Source organism: Chiloscyllium plagiosum, unplaced genomic scaffold, assembly GCF_037043375.1.
Source record: "Chiloscyllium plagiosum isolate Xiang-an unplaced genomic scaffold, Cpla_swu_hap1 HiC_scaffold_33, whole genome shotgun sequence".
NCBI lineage: Eukaryota > Metazoa > Chordata > Chondrichthyes > Orectolobiformes > Hemiscylliidae > Chiloscyllium > Chiloscyllium plagiosum.
Window position 1 is genome coordinate 17,705,897 of NW_028270171.1, and position 25,564 is coordinate 17,731,460.

Consider the following 25,564-nt stretch of genomic DNA (forward strand, 5'->3'; position numbering starts at 1 on the left):
CCACAACACCACGCTGAGCAGCAGTAACCTGAGACCAGCCACCGTGGAGAGAAGACACCCCTGGGAGCACCGAGAGAAGACAACTAGACGATCATTGTCACATGATTCATGGCCAAGACCTAGTGTGGTGTTGTGATCATCCAGAGTTAAGTTAAGGCACAAGATAATTGATTAGATTTACAGTTTAAATTGTTAGTATTAAATTCATTTTGGTGTTCTCATATTAATTGCATTAAATAAATAAATATTATTGTTTAGAATTATTAAGAGTCGACACGCAGTTTCTTTGCGAGGTATAAGCGTTAAAGCACACTGTGTGGCAAGGTGCCACATTCCCCACTTGTCTGGATGGATGCAGCTCCGAGAAAACTCAAAAAGCTTGATGCCATCCAGCTCATTTGACAGACACCTCATTCCTCAAAACTTATTTCACTATCACATCCAGCTAAAGTTTGCAGCACTTTGCACTCGGGTCCTTTATTTAAATTTCTTCCAACATTTCTGAGGTGGTTGTCAACTCTGCTTCCAGTTGTGAGCTTGTATGTATTGCCAGGAGAAAGTGAGGACTGCAGATGCTGGAGATCAGAGCTGAAAAATGTGTTGCTGGAAAAGCGCAGCAGGTCAGGCAGCATCCAAGGAGCAGGAGAATCGATGTTTCGGGCATAAGCCCTTCTTCAGAAAATCCTTCATTTCCTGAAGAGGGGCTAATGCCCGAAACGTCCATTCTCCTGCTCCTTGGATGCTGCCTGACCTGCTGCGCTTTTCCAGCAACACATTTTCAGCTTTTTTTTTATGAGAGCTTGTAAGGCAGAGCTAGTGAGTAGTCCACCAGAACCACTAGAGTAAACAACTTGTGAGGCCCTGAGTTTTTTTTCACAGCTTGAAAGGTGTGGCCAGCCCTTACAAACAAGGGTTTCTGGTTAATATCAGAAGCTATTGAGGCCTCAAAAGAGTTGGGCACGTCAGTGAATATCTCTTGGCCCCTACTCTGTCTGAATTTTCTCTTGATGCGTTTTCCTCCTGGACTGAAGAACTGCAAGTGAGAATCAATGTCTGAATTTGCCTTTTTGCCAAAGGGGGTATGTTTATGGGATGTTACTGTATTGGAACAGTTAATTAGTAACAGATACTGTCCTTATTATTCGGTTAAGTTTCCCAATTGTTGTTATTCTAAATTGCTCTTTAGTTTGCTTATAGCATGGTGGCTCAGTGGTTAGCACTGCTGCCTCACAGTGCCAGGGACCAGGGTTCAAATCCAGCCTCGGGTGACTATCTGTGTGATATCTTTGTGTCAGCATGGGTTTGCTCCCACAGTCCAAAGTTGTGCAGGTTAGGGTGAATTGACCATGCTAAATTGTCCAGAGGTGTGTAGGTTAGGTGCATTAGTCATGGGGAATGGATCTGGGTGGGATACTCTTCAGACGGTCGGTGTGAACCTGTTGGGCTAAATGGTCTGTTTCTACACTGTAGGGACTCTATGATGTTAACTACAGCGTTAAAATAAATTGTGCTTTGCTTAATGTTGAGCGGTTTTGACCAGATGCATTGCATTTGGAACATGGCACTTCCTAAATAAGAAAATGTTAGAGTCTAGACTATCCTTCTTAAAATATTTTAAGGGGTCTGGCCTGGTCCATAACCTAAGCACGGGAAAATATGCAACCTGGGCTAGTTGTCCCAAGGAGATTCTTGCTAGGAGTCAATATTCCAACAGGCATTCCAAGCCATCACTTTGAGATGGATTTGGGACAAGCCCAGGATGGACACCAGATGAGAGAGACTGCCCGTTGCTCCTTCTCTGATAGGACAGTGTCATCTACTTGATTTCTAAAAAAAAAAAGCCTTTCTGCTGCCGAAGCTCAGTCGCCTTGATCTACCTTTTTTTTTTCCATTTCCTCTTTGACCAACCGCCTCAGCACTCTGTCATTGTCGGAACAACCCACAAAGCTACCGGCCTCACCTCGAAACACGCCAGCCCATGAGATCCTGTGCACAGCCTGTCGTGCTATCACATCATTAGATCAGTTCTTTGTCATGACATAGCTGAATGCTTGTGACTCATATCGGACCTCTTCAGACTTGCTCTCCTCACAGAAGGTCTCCAGGACCCAGAAGCCAGCTATCAAAAGGTGACTATACATTTCTTGCTTTTTTGTCTATTTCACTTTACTGTGATGTCTGAAATACAAGGTTGCAAACTAATCCCCTCATGTAGAGAGGTAAACTTTGCTTTTAGATAGATCGCTCGATCAGTCATCAGTCACCTGCACTATTGTATGCAATGGTACAATAATTTGAGATTAATGATACAAGACATAACAAACTGCACATTTGATATTATTATATCAGAGACAATAGTCTATCTTACAAGTGGAACTCAGACCCAGAATTGTGAAACTACTGTGATATTGGCTTTAATCATTGAAGGGTTACAGACATATAGTTATGTAGACACTCACACACACAGACTTGCAAACAGAAATATGCACATACACAGGCACATAAACAGAAACACACACACACATTCACAGATAAAAGGTTCAATATTTATCTACCTATTGCATTTAAAGGTTGAAATTCAATTTCTTTTGCGTAACCAAAAGCACACTCACACGGGCACACATATATACATGCACTCACCCACTCACACACTGACACTCGAACCCTCCCTCACACACATATACTGACAAACATACACAAACTCGCCCACTCTCACAGTCGCCACACACACACATATACACATAAAAATCACCCACACTCACACACCCACACAAAGACACAAATATTCACCCACTTTCATATGCCCACATACATACACAACGCTCGCCCACTCTCACACACCCACATACATACACAAACACTCGCTCACTCTCACATACTGACATCTACACACATGACCCAATATTCAACTGGGGGTGAATCTCTTCTGGATGGACAATGCAAAGAAAGCCCACAAATGGGGAAGGACTTGATGGCTATTCTCCACTCATTTTGAAATCAGAATTGCATTTGAATGAAGTGGGACATTCTTCCACTTGAAACAAGCCGGAGTAAGATCAGGACTCGGGGGTAGGAGTTGAAAACAGTTCAGTGCCAATAAAGTAGACTGGGGCTGTCGTCCTCAATGCAGAGAAGGCTGAGGAGGAAGCTGATTGAGGTGTACAAAGGTCTGAAAGGACATAGACAGGTAAATAGGGAGAAACGTTTCCCTCTTAGTAGAAGAGGCAATAACAAAGGGGGCATTGTTTTAAGGTGAGGAGCAGGAGATTTACAGGGGATTTGAGGAAAGAAATTTTCACCCAAGGGTTGTGGGAGTCTGGAATTCACTGCCTAAAAGGGTGGTAGGGGCAGGAACCACCAAGACGTTGAAGAAGTATTTAGATAAGCAATTGAAACACCATAGCACAAATTTCTAGAGGCCAGGTGCTGCCAAATGGGAACAGAATAGATGGATGTTGAGGACCAGCACAGTCATGGTGGGCTGTAGGGCCTTTTTAGATGTAGTAAACATTTTAACAGTTTGTGACTCCTGCTGGCATGTCGACTGAACGGGACTGAAACTCAACCTAATTCTTCCTGAAATGAATGATCTTTGTAGTTGATGAACCTGCTGTTTCACTCAGGTTTATAAACTGCGTTCTCACTCGGTTTATTTATCTCGGCTGGTAATGTGTAGAGCTCACTAAGCGTGGCCCGGGGCTTGTAATTCTCTCCTTTTGCTGCTGGATGATGAGGAATGTTAGGAGTGTGGTTTTCAAATGCTAGAACCTACAGCTGTCTCTTGTGGAGGCGTTTACTCTAGTACTACATGCCTTGCTGTACATCTCTATGACTCTATGACAAATGCTGATGTAGGGTTCATGTAGTGCAGTGTCCCTCCCTCTGAGCCGGAAGTCCTGTGCTCAAGCCATACCCGATCCATAGATGCATCTTAAGAGGGTGGCACGGTGACTCAGTGGTTAGCACTGCTGCTTCCCAGGGACCGGGGTTCGATTCCTGCCTCAGGTGACTGTCTGTGTGGAGTTTCCTCCCACCATCAAAGATGTGCAGGTCAGGTGAATTGGTCATGCTAAATTGCCCATAGTGCTAGGTGCATTAGTCAGAGGGAAATGGGTCTGGGTAGTTACTCTTTGGAGGGTCGGTGTGGACTTGTTGGGCCGAAGGGCCTGTTTCCATACTGTAAGGAATCTAATCATCTCTGATTAGTGCTGAGTAATAATATCTACAGGAATGTGTTGTCCATTGACAATGATAGAAAGTGCTGTGTTGAGTGGAGTCACTTTATCTAAAGCATGCAGCTCTATTGCATTTCACAACATTGTGCAATGGGAAGGTGATGGCCCAGTGCTATTATTGCAGAACTGTTAATTCAGAGACCTATGTGATGTGTCTAGGGACCTGGGCTCAAATCCTGCCACAGCAGACGATGGATTTTGAATTCAGAGTCCAATGATGGCCATGAATCCATCTTTGATTTGTTGGAGAAGAATTCATCTCGTTCATTATTGCCCTTTAGGGAAGGAAACTGTTGTCCTTACCTGGGGGTCTGGCGTACATGTGACTCCAGACTATGGCCACAGATGCTGGTGTAGCCAGTGACACCTTCATCCGGTGAGCGAAAAGCAATTAAACAAATGCCGGTATTCCTGTATGATTAAATTGTTGACAGAAAGATCCAAAGGGGGAAATGAGGAGAAATGTTTTACATTTGGAGTTTTCAGGATCAGGACTGTCTGACCAGAAAAAAAATTTTGGAAGTTGATTCCATCAATAATTAAAAAAGGGATTTGGGCAGGTGCTGGAAAGTGAGAAAGGTTCCAGATGAAAAGCAGGAGTATATCGCAATCTCTCTTTCAAAGAGCTGGCACAGTCATGATGGGCCAAATGGCCTCCTTCTAAGCTGGAACATGCCCATCCCGAGTGCCAGACATGGCATTGATACTGAGTTATTCCAGGTACATCTAAAAGCCTGTGGAAGTCAAGTTGGCACACAGCAGGCAATGTGAGTCCATCTGGTTGGAGTCATCTGCATTTTTGTGCTAGGGCAGTGTTAAGTGCTAACTACACTCCAGATATTGGTCAAGGCTCCTTAGACAACACCTTCCCAACCCACAACTTCCACCATCTCGAAGGACAAAGGCAACAGGTAAAAGGGCCCACCTGCAAGTTCCCCTAAAAACCACTCACTACTAGGAAATATTCGATTAGATTCCCTACAGTGTGGAAACAGGCCCTTCGGCCCAACAAGTCCACACAAACACAGAGTAACCCACCCAGACTCATTTCCCTCCGACTAATGTACCTAACACTATGGACAATTTAGAATGGCCAATTCACCTAACCTGCACATCTTTGGATTGTGGGAGGAAACTAGAGCACCCGGAGGAAACCCAGGCAGACACATGGGGAATGTACAAATTCCACACAGACCGTTGCCCGAGGCTGGAATCGAACCTGGTACCCTAGTGCTGTGAGGCAGGAGTGCTAACCACTGAGCCACTGTGCTGCCCAATATGTCACCATTTCTTCAGTATCGCTGGGTCAAAATCCTGGAATTCCCTCCCTAACAGCATTGTGGGTCGACCCACAACACAATGTCTACAGTTCAAGAAAGCAATTCACCACCACCTTCTCCAGGGGCAGCTAGGGATGGGCATCCAATGCTGACTCAGCCAGCTATGCCACTTCCCATGAATTATTTTTTTCAAAGGTTACATTCCTAAGAGCTGTAACCCCAATACAGTATCTTCCCCTTCCCATACTGACTCCCATTCATTTGTCATTGTTGTATTATGACCATGTGTGACCTTTTACTTTCCACAGAAAGGTCATTACATTTTATCAACCAGCATCTCCCAGTCTGCCAGCAAATTCCCACAGAGCCTTTTCAAAGATGTTTTGTATTTTTCCCTTATAGCATCTTTACCAAGCACAGAGAGGCCATTTAGCTCAATGAGTCTGCACCAACCCTCTGAAGGCCATCTCACCTGACCTTGCCCCCTACACTACCCCCATAACCTTGCATTTTCCATGGCTAATCCACCTAGCCTGCACATCTTTCCACAGTGGGAGGAAGCCCACACAAACACAGGGGTTGGGCGGGGCGGTGGAGAAGGTGCAAACTCCAAACAGACAATCACCCGAGGCTGGAATCGAACCCGGGTCTCTGGTTCTGTGGGGCAGCAGTGCTAACCAATGAGCCACAGTGCCATCCTCAATGGATGCTGGCAACGTGTGCTGTGTCTTGCTTTGAATTCTTCAGGGATGAAGGGTGCTTGAGGATGTTGCTAGTAAAGTGGAACTCAGTGGGGCAGGACCACGTTGACTGGTGTACCAACGGAAGCTTTGACAGAACTTGGGAGAGTGATCGCCATGGCAGTAGCACTTGGAATGATCACACACTCATGCATGACCTTGGCTGCAGTAACCCTGCGAGCTCTGGGCCATTGGACATCCTTATGATCAAATGGGACTGTACTGTGCTTCAGCTGCTAGGATGGTGTGGCTTCTGTTCTAAGAAACCTACTTCACTTTGCCTTTTATTCACTTCATTCCAATCGGTGCCAAAACAAAGCTAAAAGTGTTCGTTTTTACAATTCATTGGTGGGACATTGGCATCACTGTCTGGGCGAGCATTTATTGCCCAGTCCTAACTGCCCTCAAGACAACAGCTCTGTCCAAGTGTTTGGGGAAACGCAGTACCTCCTGACTGCCCACTCACCATTAAATGAGAGAGAAAGAGAGCGAGAGAAAGATAGAGAGAGAGAGAGAAAGATAGAGAGAGGGAGAAAGAGAGAGAGAAAGAGAAAGAGAGATAGAGAGAGAGAGAGAAAGATAGAGAGAGAGAGAGAAAGATAGAGAGAGAGAGAGAGATAAAGAAAGAGAGTGAGAGAGACAGAGACAGAGAGAGAGAGTGAGAGAGATAGAGAGAGGGAGAGAGAGAGAGAGAGAGAGAGACAAGGAATACAGGATCAGAAGAGGCTGCTGGTGGTGGAATGTAATGTCATTGAGCTCGTAATCCTGAGCTACTGGACTGCTGTTCTGCAGGTGTGGCTTTCGAATCCTAGTACAGCAGCCAGTTGTGTTTAACTTCAGTTAATATGAAGGTAGACCTGATGAAACCATCGTCAATTGTCCTCTGGACGCAGCTGGTTCACTAACGCCCTTTTGGGAAGAACTTGCCCTTTCCCAGGATGGCCTACTTGTGATTCCAGCCCCACAGCGATGTGTCTGTTCTAACATTCCGAGCAATTCCCTCAGTTCAAGAGTAACTAGATGCCAGCCTTTCCTGAACCAATCATATCCCATGGAAGAGGAAGAAGTAGGTCATGCAGTACTGAAACAGGTCCCTCTTTGCTTTGCTATTCAATTGGATCATGGCTGTATGTAACAGAAACCCATTTTCATTCCATATCCACTGAGCTCCTTTGCTATCGGACAGCCTCAACAGCTTCAAGGGTTTTTTTTAATGGTGAAGGCTCCAGGTTTTAATTACCTGTGTCTGAAGAAATATTTCCTGACCTTGGCCCTGATCAGCCTGTCTCTCTCTTTCAGCCAAACAACAAAATGAGCAAACATTGCCCCTGGCTCCAGATCGGAAAGCTCCACAACATTTGTCCCATGCCCCATCCCATCACCAGCACCTTCTCGAGGGCAACGAGGGATGGGCAATAAATGCTGGGCCCAGCCAGCAATGCCTGTGTCCCATGAGTGAATTTTTAAAAATACAGTCTTGGCCCTAATTTGACATTCATGGGAATGAAATGAACAGGAAATCAAAGTGACATAGATTGCTCACTAGTTTCACTGAAGTGAAATTGCAGGTACATTGTAATAACAGTGAAGGGTAAGTTTCATAGCATCCCTACAGTGTGGAAACCTGCCATTTGGTTCAACAAGTCCACACCTATCCTCCGAAGAGTAACCCACCCATACCCATAACTAATGCACCTAACCTATACATCGCAGAACACTACGGGCAATTTAGCATGGCCAATCCACCCTAACCTGCACATCTTTGGATTGTGGGAGGAAATTAGAGCACCCAGAGGAAACCCACGCAGACACGGGGAGAATGTGCAAACTCCACCTGAGGCCAGATTTGAACCCTGATCCCTGGTGCTGTGAGGCAGCAGTGCTAACCACTGAGCCACCATGCCACCCCAAGTGATGCCTAATTGTATTATTGTTGGACTGTTAACCCAAAAACAAAAAGGTTGGCGCTGGAAAAACATAGCAGGTTAGGCAGTATCTGAGGAGCAGGAGAGTCATCAGGAAGGGCTTATGCCCGAAATGTTGATTCTCCTGCTCCTCAGATGCTGCCCGACCTGCTGTGCTTTTCCAGCAACACACTCTCAACTCTGATCTTCAGCATCTGCAGTCCTCACTTTCTCCGGTTAATCCAGAGACCCAGGTGTTGTTCTGAGATTCAGGTTCAAATCCTGCCACAGCAGATGGTGGAATTAATGATGACCAGGAACCCATTGTCAATTGTTGGGAAAATCCCATCTGGTTCACTTGTTGACCAGAAGTTCACCAACGACAGCATCTTCCAATCTCAAAATCATTTCCATCTAGAAGGACAAGGGCAGCAGATACATGGGAACACCACCCCCTGCAAGTTCCCTCCAAGCCATTCACCATCCTGATGTGGAAATATACTGTTGTCCCTTCACTGTCGCTGGATCAAAATCTTGGAATTCCCTCCCTAAGGGTGTAATGAGCTTACCTACTGCACTAGGGCTGCAGCCATTCAAGAAGGCAGCTCACCACTACCTTCTCAAGGGACAACTCAGGACAGGCAATAAAAACTCTCCCAGCTGGTGACATCCCATCCCACAAATAAATTTTTAAAAAGCTAATGTCCTTTAGGGAAGGAAACTGCCATCCTTACCTGGTCTGGCCTACATGTGACTCCAGACCCACAGCTAATGTGGTTGACTTTTAACTGTCCTCTGGGCAATTAGGTTTGGGCAATAAATACTGGCCTGGTCAACAATGCGCTCATCCTGTGAAAGAATGAAAAAAAAAGTTGATACTCATAATGGGAGCGAGGGAGAACAGGAAGATGAATGTGAAAATGCCTGGGGTGGTTTCCTTGGCAACAAATTTGTGGAATGACCAGAAATAACATGGGTTCTGGGTCAAGCATTCCTACCATTTCAATAATGGCATTGTCCAAATGCATTTGTCAAAAGCAGAATTGTACCCTTTAATGCCAGGGAGCTTATGATTCTTCGCAATAGACATTGGTAAATCCAAATGCCAGGAGAATGAACATAGGAAAATCATTTAAAGTGAAAAATATTTCCCTTTAGTTTTTCGTGGTGATTAGTTTGCAAGCTACATAAACACTGCAGATGGGTGCTTTGGGGTGGGTGTGATGGGAGCTGATTAACCAAGGATCACCCAATCCAATCCAATCTGTTCACCATCCAATTAGTGCGGAAAGTCACGGGAGCAATGGTGGGAGAGTGTGCATTTGAGATGTGGAAGGGTTTGCATTAGACCTCCAGGAATACTTCAGACGGGGTCAGCAATTACACCTGCCCCAAAGCCAGTCATCATGTTTCTATCCATCTTTGAGACTCCGCCCATCACCCTTCCTAAAGAATGACCACATCCGAAGTTACCAACTTTCAAAGGGAAGTGGTTTTCATGACATTGACTGAACGACACGTCACTGATAGACTCTCTAACTCAGCGCTGCACCAGTTCAAGCAATGGAATTACAAGAAACCTGCCCCAAAATAGACAAAGTCAGGAGTGGGGGTAGGTTTGTCAATTCCGCAAAGAGAAAAGCTTTGATGCTTGAGTTCCTTTATACGCAGATCTTGCGGGTTTCTGGTTCTGGTTCAAATTACAATGATTCTTTACACAAAACCATCATAGCATCCCTACAGAGTGAAAGCAAGCCATTCAGCCCATTGACTCTCTGAAAAGCACCCCACCCAATCCCTGTAATCCTGCATTTCCCCCGGCTAATCCAACTAACCTGCACATCGTTGGACTGCAGGAAGGAAACCAGAGCACCCAGATGGAAACCCACACAGACACAGACATGGGGGCAATGTGCAAACTCCACACAGATGGTCGCCCGAGGGTGGAATCAAAACCAGGTCCCTGGCATTATGAGGCAGCAGTGCTAATCACTAAACCACCACGACACCTTCATTAACACCCTGTTCAATAGGGTCAGGAGGTTGTGTGTCCAAAATGGCTGCTATCCAACTGCTACTATAATTCACTACTTTAAAGCCCCTTCACCATGCCCTCGCCCCCCCCATTGCGCCTCATCTCCCCAATCCACAACTGCCCCTTGCCGAACCCCACCTCATTGCAACAACGACCTGCACTGATATTGCAACCTTTGCAGAGTAAGATCCCACATGTGGCTTCAGGGGAGCATAGTGAAACAAGATTTGACAGCAAGCCAGGTACAAAGATATTGGGTCAGATGATCAAAAAAAAAAGAAACATGGTGGGCTTGAAGGAACGTCTCCAAGGAGGACAGGGAAATGGGGATAGAGGTTGGGATTCTGCACTTGGCAGCTAAAGACATGGCCACTCCTGATGAAGCGATTAAAATTGGGGGTAGTCAGGTAGCCAGTTTCAGCGGGGTGCTGAGATCGTAGCAGGGTGGGGTTTGAGGCTAGACATGATTTTGAAGGTGATGGTGAGGGTGAAATTACCAAAGGGATTGGGAAACAAAGACGAGAATTTTAAAACAGAGACATTTCTTCACCAGGGGTCTGTGTGCCTCAGGCCCACCAATCCCATGTAACCCCAGGCATCACCAACTCTCTTCCCACAATCCCTAGCAATTCCCTTTACCAACTTCCACTGACTCCTGTTTCACCTCTTACCATCAACTCTGAGTTGTAAGTGATTATGGGAAGTCCCCAGTTTCACTTTGTCTTGCTCCTGCTGGACAATGCACTGGAAATATGATATAAAGGAGTCAACCACACTTGAGAGAAGCAACAATTGAGAGAAGCCTCAGTCAAAACTTGGATCTAGGCATCTAATTGTGACACTGCTCCCAGCCCATCACTTGCTAAAAGATACATAAATAGGCGGGGAATAGAGGGAAAGAGACAACGTAAAGGCAAATGGTTTAATTTTAGAAAGGCAACGTGTGTTAGTACAGTCTTGGTGGGCCAATGGGCCTGTCCCTGTGCTGCACTGTTCTTTGAAATCACTTAACTCAGTCCAGAAGCCAATCGGTATTGCGTCACATGAGACATTGCTTTCGTCACTAGCATTTCCCTCATAAAACTCTACCACAGTATTTCCCTCAACAATTTCAACTATTCTCTTCTAGGAAGAGACATTCATTTCCAACTATGTGCCCTCTTTTGCTCTCTACATAGTTCTCATGAGACATTGCCTATCCAATCTAAGACTGGGCACTGGATAATGATTAGATTCATTGTGTCATCCAGCACAGAAACAGACCCTTTGGTCCAATCAGACCATGCCGACCATAATCCCAGACTAAACTAGTCCCACCTGCCTGCTCCCGGCCCATATCCCTCTAAACATTTCTTATTCATGAACTTATCCAAATGTCTTTTAAATGTTGTAACTGTTCCCACATCCACCACTTCCTCAGGAAGTTCATTCCACACAGAAGCAAAAGAATTACCCCTCACCTCTTTTTTTAAATCTCTTTCCTCTCACCTTAAAAATGTGTCCCCTGGTCTTGAAATCTCCCACCCTCAGGAAAAGGCAACTACCATTAACCCTATCCTTGACCCTCATGATTTTACAAACCTCTACGTGGTCACCCCTCCACCTCCTACACTCCAGTGAAAAACGTTACAGCCTGTCCAACCTCTTTTTATAACCCATTCCCGGTAACCTCCTGGTAAATCTCTTCTGAACCCTCAACCACACCCTTCTTCCAACAAGGAGATCACAACCACACAGAGTACTTCAGAAGAGACCTCACCATTAGAAACAGAATCTTTTTCTGGTTGATATCCTACTGGCTATATTGACTCGCACGGTTAGGACATTGATTGACACAGTTAAGAAGTTGATTGACAGGATTAAGAAATTATCAGAGTGTTTAAGAAACAGTTGGGATAGTGAGTGGTTGCTTTGATCAGTAGCCTGTGATGGATAGTATCCTAAAAGGACCTAAATTGATGGTCAACTACTCCCCATATTTAATGACAACTTAGACAATGGTACAGAAATGCAAGCCATGGTTCACTAGCCCTCAAATTAAGGATTTCTCTTCTTAGAAGAAAAAGGTGGTTTTGATTATCGGTTCTGGAAGCCTATTGACTAAACTCGAAAGAAAGTTTAAGCAAGGTGAGAAATTGAACAGTTCCTCAACAAAATAACGAATAGGAGAGTATGAATTAATTCATTGAGTTTGATGTCCATTGTCAATTGAAGACTAAAGTGAGGAGGAATTTATTCTCTCAGTGGGTTGTTTGTCTTTGGAATTCCTTCCCACAGAAAGCTGTGGGGGCAGAGTCCTTGTGGATATTTAAGTCTGAGATCGATTCTTAATCAGTCGGGGAATCAAGGATTATGTGACTAGGGCAGAAAAGTAGACACGTGGAGTGTTGGATCATCCATGATCCTATTGGATGGCAGAACAAGCTCGAGGGGCCAAATGGCCTATTCCTATTCCTATTTCTTATGATCTGATCCCTGTAGGTACAAGTAAGTGCTGAAGGTGGTCCAATTGGAGTTTATGAAGATTGCAAAATATTGCAGATGACGAATAGGTTGTATAAAACAGAGTGCAGAATCATACTCTTTTCCCCCAAATTGGACGTGTTCCAATGCAGAATTAGCCAAAACCTCAGGACACCCCAAAGTGCTTTACAACAATGAAATGCTTTTCTGCTGTTGCCATCATTATGAGGCTAGAAGCACAGCAACCTTGTACATCAGCGTCCCAGCCACAGCAAGCTGATAGCAACCTGATACAGCAAAGACTACATATCCTGATAACATCCTGGCCACAGTACAGAAGACTTGCGCTCCTAAGCTAAGTGCATCCTTACCCAAGCTGTTCCTGTACAGTTACAACATTGGAATTCACCTGAAAATGTTCCAGATTTGAGAGGGGCTGATCCAAAGTGAATTATCACCCCAATTAGTCTCCTCGCCATTGCCAACCCAATGAAAGTTTTCATCGATAGAGCTGTCAAGCAGCAGCATCTCACAAATGAAAACAGCAATAGTCCATTCGGCCCCTCAGTCTTGAGGTGCCAGCCAATAAGGTCATGGCTGATCCAATTGTGGCCTCAGCTCCACTTTCCCGTCTGCCCCCCATAAGCTTTGACCCCCTTGCAGGTCTAAAATCTAGTGGGTGGCACGGTGGCACAGTGGTTAGCACTGCTGCCTCACAGCGCCAGAGACCCGGGTTCAATTCCCGCCTCAGGCAACTGTCTGTGCCGAGTTTGCACATGCTCCCTGTGTCTGCGTGGGTTTCCTCCGGGTGCTCTGGTTTCCTACCACAATCCAAAAATGTGCAGGTCAGGTGAATTGGCCATGCTAAATTGCCCGTAGTGTTAGGTGAAGAGGTAAATGTAGGGGAATGGGTCTGGGTGGTTTGCGCTTCGGAGGGTCGGTGTGGACTTGTTGGGCCGAAGGGCCTGTTTCCATACTGTAGGGAATCTCATCCTTAAACGTATTTAATGAAGCAGCCAGCACTGCTCACTGGTTGTAGAGAATGTCAAAAATTAATGATTCTCTGAGGAAAGAAATTCCTCCTCATTTTTATCTTAATTGGAGACTCCTTATTCAGAAGCAGGTTTCCCAGCAGTGGTGTTGTGTTATGCCCCAGAGTGAGTACACAAAATGCCTTTAAATGTCATAATATCATTGTCATAGCGTATACCCTGAATGTACAGCGATCTCAGATTCCAAAGTAAGTGTGACCCACTAAAAGTGTGACATGCTGATGGAAGTGTGCAGCTAAATAGCTTAGATTCTTTAAAGCCCTTGTTAGATTCCCCTACAGTGTAGAAACAGGCCCTTCGGCCCAACCAGTCGAAACCAACCCTCCAAAGAGTAACCCAACCAGACCCATTTCCCTCTGACTAACGCACCTACCATTGTGGGCAATTTAGCATGGCCAATTCACCTGACCTGCACATCTTTGGACTGTGGGAGGAAACCGGAGCACCCAGAGGAAACCCACGCAGACACAGGGAGAATGTGCAAACTCCACACAGACAGTCACCCAAGGCTGGAATCGAACCCGGGTCCCTGGCGCTGTGAGGCAGCAGTGCTAACCACTGAGCCACCATGCTGCCTTGCTATTAGAAACACAAACAGAATTTGCTGGAAAAGCTCAGCAGGTCTGGCAGCACCTGCGGAGTGAAATCAGAGTTAGCTTTTCAAGCCGAGTGACCCTGACTCAGAACTCTTCTGAGACAGGGTCACTCAACACGAAACATTAACTCTGATTTCACTCCGCAGGTGCTGCCAGACCTGCTGAGCTTTTCCAGCAATTTCTGTTTGTGTTTCTGACTTCCAGCATCTGCAGCTCTTTTGTTTTTTATTTAGCTTAATATTAGCCCAGACATTATGTGCCTGTGGCTGAAATGCAGCTGGAGCTGTTGAATCTTTCAAAACCACATTTAGTTCATATGATATGGGATCACACAGAATCATTAGCACATCAGGTACCAACACCCTGCTGGACACAACCCCAACACCACAGTGGCATTGAACAAATATATCCTCTCAGCACCTACCCTACAAAGCCTTTCAGTAGAAAAATGTGAGGTGCTGCATTTTTGGAAAGCAAATCTTAACGGGACTTATCCACTTAATGGTAAGGTCCTAGGGAGTGTTGCTGAACAAAGAGACCTTGGAGTGCAGGTTCATAGCTCCTTGAAAGTGGAGTCACAAGTAGATAGGATAGTGAAGAAGACGTTTGGTATGCTTTCCTTTATTGGTCAGAGTATTGAGTACAGGAGTTGGGAGGTCATGCTGCAGCTGTACAGGACATTGGTTAGGCCACTGTTGGAAAATTATGTGCAATTGTGGTCTCCTTCCTATCGGAAAGATGTTGTGAAACTTGAAAGGGTTCAGAAAAGATTTAAAAGGATGTTGTCAAGGTTGGAGGATCTGAGCTATAGGGACAGGCTGAAGAGGCTGGGGCTGTTTTCCCTGGAGCGTCGGAGGCGAAGGGATGACCTTGTAGAGGTTTATAAAAGCATGAGGGGCATGGATAGGATAAATAGACAAAGTCTTTTCCCTGGGGTGGAGGAACTAGAGGGCATAGGTTTAGGGTGAGAGGGGGAAGATATAAAAGGGACCTAAAGGGCAACTTTTTCACGCAAAGGGTGGTGCGTGTATGGAATGAGCTGCCAGAGGAAGTGGTGGAGGCTGGTACAATTACAACATTTAAAAGGCATTTGGATGGGTATATGAATAGGAAGGGTTTGGAGGGATATGGGCCGGGTGCTGACAGGTGGGACTAGATTGGGTTGGGATATCTGGCAGGTGGGACTAGATTGGGTTGGGATATCTGGTCGGCATGGACGGGTTGGACCGAAGTCTGTTTCCGTGCTGTACATCTCTATGACTCTATATTCAACAGTTAATAGGGCAGCTACGAACTGATCCATTGTCCTTTATGTGATTTCTACACATGCCAATAAAACATAGCAAACATAATCTTATCATCATTTGTACATTGGGGTTGAAAACCTGGTTTGAGTCTTCCACACTCTTCCCAACCTATTCACTGGCTCTGCCAGATACTGACTCAGTTTGTGGATCAGCCAATGGAATATAGGTCTGTGATTACAGCCAGAGCACCAAACCCTGTGGCAAAAACTCTGGGAGAGGAGGCCTCAAAGCAGTTTGAGGAACTTACCGAAGATTGCAAATAATTTGCTGATAAACTCATCAGAAAGTCTATGTCTGGACCTGAACAGAGCAAATGACTCGTTCATTGATGCAATCAATTTTATTGTCATTCCATTCAGCCTCCCTGGTTGAGAACCTGAACAATTATTCCTTTCGGTTGTGAATTGCATGAGGAGATTTTTACGATAACTGTTGAAATGCTTCTCTAATCCCCTATTATCTCCTCTTCTCTCTCACAATCTAATCCTTCCCACTCTTTACTCCCATGCCAAATCAGAAGCCGATTCCCTCCTCAATCACTTCTCTCTTTCTTTTTCCATCTTGCTGCTCAGGCAAAGATTTGCATTTACATAACGCCCTTCATGATCACTGGGTGTCCCAGATCGTTCGACAGCCATTGAGGCGTTTGCTGAAGTGTCAGAATATCAGTTGACAAATGCCCACAGGCAAAATAAAAATTGACAATTAACACAGTTTTTGTGATAACGAACGAAGGGTAAATATTGGAAAGGACACCTGGGAGAAATCCCCTGCTCTTTTTTTTTAAGATTAGATTATTTACAGTGTGGAAACAGGCCCTTCGGCCCAACAAGTCCACACCGACCCTCCAAAGAGCAACCCACCCAGACCCATTCCCCTACGTTTACCCCTTCACCTAACACTACGGGCAATTTCCCATGGGAAGTTCACCTGACCTGCACATTTTTGGACTGTGGGAGGAAACCTAAGCACCTGGAGGAAATCCACACAGACAGTTGCCCAAGGCAGGAATTGAACCCGGGTCTCTGGCGCTGTGAGGCAGCAGTGCTAGCCACTGTGCCATCGTGCGCTCTTCTTTAAATAAGCACCTGAGGATCTTATAAATCCATCTAAAAGGACAGATAATGCAGTATCTACTAGGACAACACTTGATCATTTTGCGCTTTTATCCTGGAGTGGGATCTGAACTTACAAACTCTGATTGGAAAGTAAGAGAGCTGCCAATGGTAACCACGTGGCAGTAGAATGTTGGCACTGTTATTTACCAAGGTCCGAAATACCCTCTTGCCCCCTGCTCCACCAGCTCACATAAGGGGCAGCACAGTATCTCTGTGGTTAGCACTACTGCCTCACTGCGCCAGGGACCCAGCTTCGATTCCAGCCTTAGGTGACTGTACGGAGTTTGCACTGCCTCCCTATGGAGAAAGTGAGGACTGTAGATGCTGGAGATCAGGGTGTGGTGGCCTCATTCCTGATGAAGAGCTTATGCCCGAAATGTCATCTCTTCTGCTCCTTGGATGCTGCCTGACCTGCTGTGCTTTTCCAGCACTGCACTCTTCGACTCATCCTCCCTGTGGGTTTCCTCCAGGACCTCTGATTTCTTCCCACAATGTGCAGCTTAGGTGAATTGGACAAACTAAATTACCCTGTAGTGTCCAGGGATGTGTGGGTCAACCACAGGAAATGTGGGGTTGTAGGGATAGGGTAGCGGGATGAGAAGGTGGGCTGCCCTTCGGAAGGTTGGTGTGGACTCAATGGGCCGAATGGCCTGTTTCCACACTGCAGGGATTCTATGATTAAGTTGAGGCACAACACTCATTTAAATTGAGGGATGAGAAAACGCCTGAGACTGATCAAAATCCGGTCGAATAAATTTCTGATTATTCTGAGAATGATTCTCCATCTGTCTGCTAGCTGTCAATATTCTCATCAGCTGACAAAGCAACCTGAAACTGACACAGGAATCGACAGTCTTGCAAAATATTAAAAGAGGGTGGTATTATTGAAAAAGCCCCATGAGATTTACAGAAACCACAACACGTGGTCTTTATTAACTGCACAGTCTGCACTAGCAGATCCGGTAAAAAAACAATTTCTGTCTTAAATGAAACGAGTTTACGTTTTTTTTCAACACTTCATCGATTGAATGTTGCTCTGACCCACTTCAATGTCCCATTCCCTTTTTCCGTGTCATCTCATAGGAACTAGTCCCTGCTACTGCACATTGCATGAACTGAGTTGTGTTAACGTTGGCTGGCTTGTGGATCACGGAAATATAGGTGGATGTTTGATGAGGATGTGGGGGCTGGAAAGTTGCCGAGGAACTCTTCCCACTGCGCTTGTCGTGTGGGTTTACATGAAATATAAGAACTAGAGGCCATTCAGCCCGTCGAGCTCTTCCGCCATTCTGATCTCAACTTGGCCTCAACTCCACTTTCCTGTCCACTCGGCAGCCCATTCCTGTCCATCTCCTCCTTAGGTTTAGTCAGTGTCCAAGCATTGACCACACACTGGGGCAGTGAATTTCCATAGATTCCCAGAGAAGAAACTCTTCCTCATCTCTGTTTTAAATCTCCTACCCCTTAGCCTGAAACCTCTCATTCTAGATTGCCTTACGTGAGGAAACATCCTCTTTATGTCAACTTGGTCAGTCTCAGCTAGTTTCAAATACCCTCAATTAGATCTCCTCTCATTCTAGAGAGTGTATGCCTAATCTCTTAATTAGACAAACCTTCCAGAAATTTCCAGCAGAGAAATAGGCCATTCAGCTCACTCTTCCCTTCCATATGTGCTTCCTTCTATTTATTCATGGAATCCCTACAGTGTGGAAGCAGGCTATTCAGCTCATTGAGTCCACAGCGCTCCTCTGGAGAGCACCCCACCCAGATCCACCCCATCCCTATAACCCTTCATTTCCCATGGCTAACCCACCCACCCTACACATTCCTGGACCTTATGGGACAATTTAGCATGGCCAATCTACCTAACCTGCACATCTTTGAACTGAGGGAGGAAACTAGAGCACTCAAGGAAACTCACGCAGACACGGGGAGAATGTACAAACTCCACACAGACAGTTGCCCGAGGCAGGAATTGAACCTGGGTCCCTGGCGCTGGGAGGCAGCAGTGCTAACCACTGAGCCACCATGCCACCCATTATCGTTATCCAGCCCTATCAACATGTCCCTTTGATACTCATAAAGTCATCCAACTTCCCCTTAAATTAAGTCAAGTTATTTTCTTCCACCATTCTCTGTGGTATTAACTGCTCTATTCTAGCCAATCTCTAAGTGAACAGGTTTCTCCAGACTGGGCTTATTATTGACCATCTTGTATCTACAGCTCCCCCAACAACTAGAAATGTCTCTTTGATATCTGCGTTCTCAATACAGAAATCGTTAGGTACAAGTAAGATCAAGGGCTGTGGGGATGAAGAGGAAAAATGATGTAGAGTTAAGTGATGAGCTAGAATCTATTGGAATGGCAGGGCAGACTGAATGGGCCAAAGACAAACAGTCAAAAAAGCAGCAGGAGTAAGCCACTAGGCCTCCTTAAGAAGCTGACCAGATTGCAACCTCAGATCCACATTCATGTCAACCCCCCCCCAATAACCTTCCAGCCCCTCGCTTACCCTTCAAGCTCAGCCTTACAAATATTCAAAGGCACCACCTTTTCAGAAAGATGGTTGCAGAAGTCTCATGACCCTCTGAGAGAAAAGGATTGTTGTCCCACCTGTGTGTTTTAATCAGCCACTATCTGAATGGTAGAGCAGACCAGATGGGCCAAATGGCCTTCTATTCCTAATTTATACAGTAAAGGAGCAGGAGTAAACCACCATCTTCCTGTCAATTTTATAAGTAACTCGTTAGCCCCTGCCTTTAGATTTTTTTTAACTAAACATAATCAGAGAGCCCTCCTAGCCCATTTATACTTTCTTCCACCCTCTTCCATCGAGCAGAAGATACACAAGTTTGGAAACAAATAGCAACAGATTCAAGAACATTAGAGTTGATCTTCCTCCGCACCTTTTCTGTAGCTGTAACACTGTATGCTGCATTCAGTCCTATTATCCCGACCCGATGTACTTGTGTGAGATATGATTTGTCTGAATAGGCATGCAAAACAAAACCTTTCACTGTATCGCATTACATGTGACAATAATTAATCAAGTAAGAAATCAAATCAAAATGTTATTACACACCACAGGAGCAGGTGAGACTTTAACCCCAGGCTCAGCAATAGGACCATTGCTCCCATTGTGCCTGCTGACTAATCTTGCCAGATTAGATTCCCTAGAGTGTGGAAACAGGCCCTTTGGCCCAACCAGTCCACACCGACCCTCCGAAGAGTAACCCACCCAGACCCATTTCCCTCTGTCTAATGCACCTAACACTATGGCAATTTCACATGGCCAATTCACCTGACCTGCACATCTTTGGACTGTGGGAGGAAACCGGAGCACCCGGAGGAAACCCACGCCGACATGGGGAGAATGTGCAAACTACACACAGTCAGTTGCCCGAGGCTGGAACCAAACCTGGGACCCTGGTGCTATGAGGCAACAGTGCTAACCACTGAGCTACCATGCTGCCCACGTTATTCTTGCTATTATGCCTTGTGAATGTTCTTTCTACACCTTCTGTCGTGTGCAGAGTCCCAAGTAGTATCATCACCACCAATTCATCAAATCAGAGGGATTCCCCCGCATTTTTTTTTCTGAGGGATACTACTGGATGTCATGGCATCTAATAAATAGGCACATGTTAATTTTAGAAAGTGCAAGATTTAGCAGTGCATTTTGGAGTCAGAGGTTTAGTTTGTGGAGGCAACCTGTGACCAGGATGCAAATTTCTTGCAAAAAACAATATCGCACCAGGGTTGAGAACTTTGGCTTCCTCTGGTTTCTGCTCGCACTCATTTGCATGCTGCTGAACCCTAAGCCTGTCCTGATCCAGTGCAGTTGGCCATCAGTTCTAAAAATGTAACAGTTTATTAAAATATATGCTGCGAAAATATTCCCTGATAAGTTCGAGAGCGATGCATTGGCACTATTTCATTAATACAGCCTAGAGCAAGTGCATCAGACAGAAAGCAGCAGTCTTTATTAAAAGCAAGCGCAGGAAATGCTGGTGGAACTCAGCAGGTCTGGCAGCGACTGTGGAGAAAGAAACACAGTTAATGTTTCGGGTCCAGTGTAACTACAGTCTTTCAACTCTTAGGGGGAGGTGTATGTCCAGGCTGTTAATCCAGAGACCCAAGTAATATTCTGGGTACAAATCCTGCCATGCCAGATGGAGGAATTTGAGTCCAAAAAAAATCTGGAATTCAAATGACCATTAATCCATTGTCAATTGCTGGGAAAAACTCATCTAGTTCAGTAATGTCCTTTGGGTACCTGGGTTTGCATCCCACCACAGTGGAATTTAAATTCAACAAAAATATAGAATTAAGGTTTGTGATTGTCAGGGATAACCTATCTGGTTCACTATTGCCCTTTAGGGAAGGAGACTGCTTTCCTTCCCTGGTCTGGCCTACATGTGACTCCAGACCCACAGCCAATGTAGTTAGAGCTTGTAACTGCCCTCTGGGTTGGCCCCAGCCACCAACAGCCTCTTCCTGTGAATGTTTTTTTTTTAAAAGCCTCACATCAGACTCGAAATGTTAACTCTATTTCTCTCTCCATCTCCACGGATGCTGCCAGATCTGCTGAGTTTCTCCAGCATCAGCAGTATTTTGCTTTTATGCAGGAGTTTTCGTTCTTGTGGCATTGCTATTAATTGCAAAGAAAAAGGGGGGAAGGTCAGTTGGCTGGACAGCTGGATTGCAATGCAGAGTGACACCAAGAACATGGACACCGCTTCCATACCAACTGAGGTTACCAGGAAGAGCTCTGCTCCCACCTGAGACACAGTGACCTTAAGGTTAAACCATCACCAGTTCTCTCTCTCTCTCTCTCTAATGAGAAAACAGCCTCATCTGACAATGGCGACTTTATGTTTTACCTGTGAATAATCACATTTCTAAATGACGCGCAGCGTTATGTTCTCGTTAAATTGATGCACTTCATGGCAAGTTCAAACTAACTGACATGCTAAAGCTTTTAATGTTTGAGAGCCTCTTTGAAATTTTGTGAAACGCAAATTCCAAGTGATGATTAATTCATACCTGGAGCTCGGTCTGTTTTGTGGTCAGAGCTCTGAGTGCAATATTTTCCAAACTCAGGCAGAAGATTTGCAAGGTTGCTTTGCGTTTCGGTCTCTACTGTCAGAGGTGCCTAGTCCTCATTTTCTATTTTCACCGTGTCATGTTCCCTTTCCTGTTGTGAGTGAGCTACCTCACCCATTTTCTCATCAGTTTGCATTCGGCAACGATGAAGGCCTGCATTTATGTGGCACCTTTGATGTAGTAAAATGTCTTAAGCTATTTCACGGGAGTTTAGTGGCTGCCACTCAGGTCATCTGTTTGCCATTCGTGCCATTAATTGGTGGGATATCACGAGGAGCTCATTCATGGGATGTGGGAATCGCTGGCTAGGCCAGGATTTATTGCTCATCCCTATAATGGTATTTAAGAGTCAAACATTTGGCTGTAGGTCAGGAGTCACATGTGGGCCAGACCAGGTAAGGATAAACAGGCAGGAGGCTGGAAGAACACAGCAGGCCAGTCAGCATCAGGAGGTGGAGAAGTCAACGTTTCGGATATAATCCTTCTTCAGGGTCCTGAAACATCAACTTCTGCACCTCCTGATGCTGCCTGGCCTGCCCTGTTCATCCAGCCTCCTGCCTGTCTATTGGATTCCAACATCTGCAATTTGTTTTTGTCTCAGACTAGGTGAGGATGGCAGATTTCCTTCCCTAAAGGGCATTAGTAAGTCAGATGCCTGTTTCCAACAATTAGCAATGCCTTAGTTTTTTTTTAAGTATTGAATTCAAGTTCCACCATCTGCCACCACAGGATTCAGACCAGGTGTCTGAAATGTTACCTGGGTCTCTGGATTAATATGGTCTTGTGATAATACCTTTAGTCCATCGCTCCCTTAAAGAGAAGCAAGTTCCATTTATTGTTTCCTTAGCCACATGTTAGCGTTACCATGTCACAGATCTCAGGATTCCCATAGTCGTTCATGGGTTCTGGAGAAATAAGGCATTTAGCACGCTTGCCTTCATTGCTCAGACTTTTGAGTATAGGAGTTGGGACGTCATGTAGAGGTTCTACTGGGCATTGGTGAGCCTCTTCTGGAGTACTGTGCCCAGTTCTGATGGCACTGTTATAGGCAGTATGTTATTAAATAGGAGACGGTTCAGAAGAGATTTATCAGGATGTTGCTGAGATTGGAGGATTTGAGTTAGAAGCAGAGGCTGGATAGATTGGGACTTTTTTCGCTGGAGAATAGGAAGTTGAGGGTTCAGCTTATAGAGGTTTATAAAATCATGAGGAGTATAGATAAGGTGAATAGCAAATGTCATTTCTCTGGGGTGGGGGTTTTTAAGACAAGCGGCATAGTTTTAAGGTGAGGGGTGAGAGATTTAAAGAAAACAGGAGAGGCAATTTTTCTTTACACAGAGAGTGGTTTGTGTGTGGAATGAACTTCCAGAGGAAGTGATGGATGTAGGAGCAGTCACAACATTTAAAATACACTTGGATAAGTACATGAATAGGAAATGTTTGGAGGGATATGGGCCAGGGAGGTGGACTGGTTGGACTAAAGGGTCTTTTTGCCGTGCTGAATAACTCTATGACACTATGGCAGTGATTCAAAGTCTTGGTAAACTGGATGAAACTGCTGGCAACAACGCCCCAGTTACAGATTGGGGAGTTGTGCTAAATGAGCTGGCATTTTCTTGTTTTACTTTTTGTTTTGTGGAGCGGTTAATTTAACCCTTTCTCATCAGAGTGTGGGATTCTGCCTGCAGTAATTGTCTGCAGGAGTTTACATTTCTGCATTAGAGGATGAGATAACATGGGAAAGGGCATTCACAGAGAAGATAAGGCCTTCCTACCGATTAGTCAGAAGGGTGCCTTTCAGGATGAGAAGATATTCCACAAATCCAAGAACGTAGTTTTGAAAAGAACCCTGGAGGAACATAGGAGCATTGGAACAGGAGTAGGCCATTCAGTGCCTCAAGCAAGCTCCATCATTCAAGCTGATCTGTGTGGTCTAACTCCATATTCCTGCCTTTGACCCTTATCCTTCCATAACTCTACTCAATAAAAAAAAGTATCTATCTCAGGTTTAAAATGAGCAACTGACCCAGCATCAGTTCAACAGCCATAACCATGGAGAGTTAACATTCCAAGTCCAGTACACCTCTGGCTTCAGAGCGTGAGATAATTTTTGGAATGCAGTCAATGCAGGGATCCCAGCTCCCAGTTTGTGCATAGGAAGCTCCCACCAGGAGCAATTGGACAAGAAAAGATCAGAGAATCAATGCTGGTCCAGTCAATGCTGCCCTGCACTCTGAGTAGAATTCTTAGCCCACCTTTCTTTGCATTTTCTCATTGGATCCGGGCAGGAAGGCCAGTGGGACCTTAGTTTAAGATGTGTGTGAAAAGACAGCACACTCCCCTCAGCGCTGCTGAAATGATACAGGCATGAGATTGAGTAACAGATTTCCCATGCTGGATCCCAGATCGCCCGTCGAGTAGTGCCCAACGTTTCATCGGATGGCATGCCGAGAGAGCGGCTGACAAAGCCAGCTTCTTCAGGGGTGGGAAGGGAAATGAAGAGCAAGATCCTGTTCTTGCAACAAGCGAGTGCACAGCAACTCCTGCAAAGTTGGCCATTGCTACCTGATCTCAGCTTGAGCTCCTCCAAGTTCTGCTGCTCGCATGATAATTCGTACCCAGTCCTGTTTGCCGTCCACCGCTCTGAATGTCCACAGGGGTCTGGCCAATCTCCAGTTTCCACTATGGTGCTTTCAACTCTGGATGTTTTTTCCTCAAAATGTCCCTTTTAGATTGGATGGATGATAATCACCTGACCGAGACAGTGTTGTACAGAGAGCTGACTACTGGTAAACAGAACAGAAAGACTCCAGGTCACTCAACATTTCACAGCCTTGATGAAGCGATCTCTCTCTGTCACATAGAGTTATCCAGCACAGAAACAGACTCTCCAGTCCAACCAGTCCATGCTGACCATAATCCCAAACTAAACTAGTCCCACCTGCCTGCTCCTGGCCCATATCCCTCCAAACCTTTCCTATTCGCGTACTTATCCAAGTGTCTTTCAAACGTAACTGTGCCCACCTCCACCACTTCCTCAAGAAGTTGATTCCACATGCAAACCATCCATGTCTTTTTAAAATCTCTCTCCATTCTCACCTTAAGAATGTGCCTCCTAGTCTTGAAATTCCCCATCCCCACCATTAACCCTATCTATTCCGCTCCTGATTTTATAAACCTCAGTAAGGTCACTCCTCAACCTCTTATGCTCCAGTGGAGAATGTCCCAGCCTCAAACCCACCATTCCCGGCAACATTCTGGTAAATCTCTCCTGAACCCTCTCCAGCTTAATAATATCCTTCCAATGACTGGGCGAGCAGAACTGCACACAGTACCCCAGAAGAAGCCTCACCAATGTCCTGTACAACCTCAACATGATGTCCCGACCCCCAGACTCAAAAGGTTAACCATTACCAGGGAGAAGCTTGGGTCAAAGATGGTGATGCCTGGACTTGCCACAACAGATACGTTTGAAACTGAGTGAAGGACAAGCATGAAAGAGAAAAGGAGGAGAGAAATGATTGGATGCGGTTGTTTCCAACAGCAAGTGCACCTTCACTTGAACTTCTGTGGAAGAGGCCTCAGAGTGAAGGGATGACCCTTTAAATGAGGAGAAATTTCTTCAGCCAGTGGGTGTTAAATCTGTGGTACTCAGTGGCCCAGAGGTGGTGGAGGCCAAGTCATTGAGTGTCCTTAAGATAAAGATAGATAGGTTCTTGACTGGGAA

At 45.4% G+C, this 25,564-nt stretch overlaps 1 protein-coding gene across 5 annotated transcripts in view; it reads left to right on the forward strand.

Moving 5' to 3' along the window:
• Positions 1 to 1,985: 1,985 nt before the first annotated feature.
• LOC122542254 (interleukin-2 receptor subunit beta-like) overlaps positions 1,986 to 25,564 on the forward strand; it is a 114,927-nt gene continuing 91,348 nt past the window's right edge. For all 5 annotated transcript variants that reach the window (XM_043679798.2, XM_043679797.2, XM_087978309.1 and 2 more), the window contains exon 1: positions 1,986 to 2,129. The gene's annotated coding sequence lies outside the window, so the exon portion shown is untranslated. The remainder of the gene's footprint in view (positions 2,130 to 25,564) is intronic.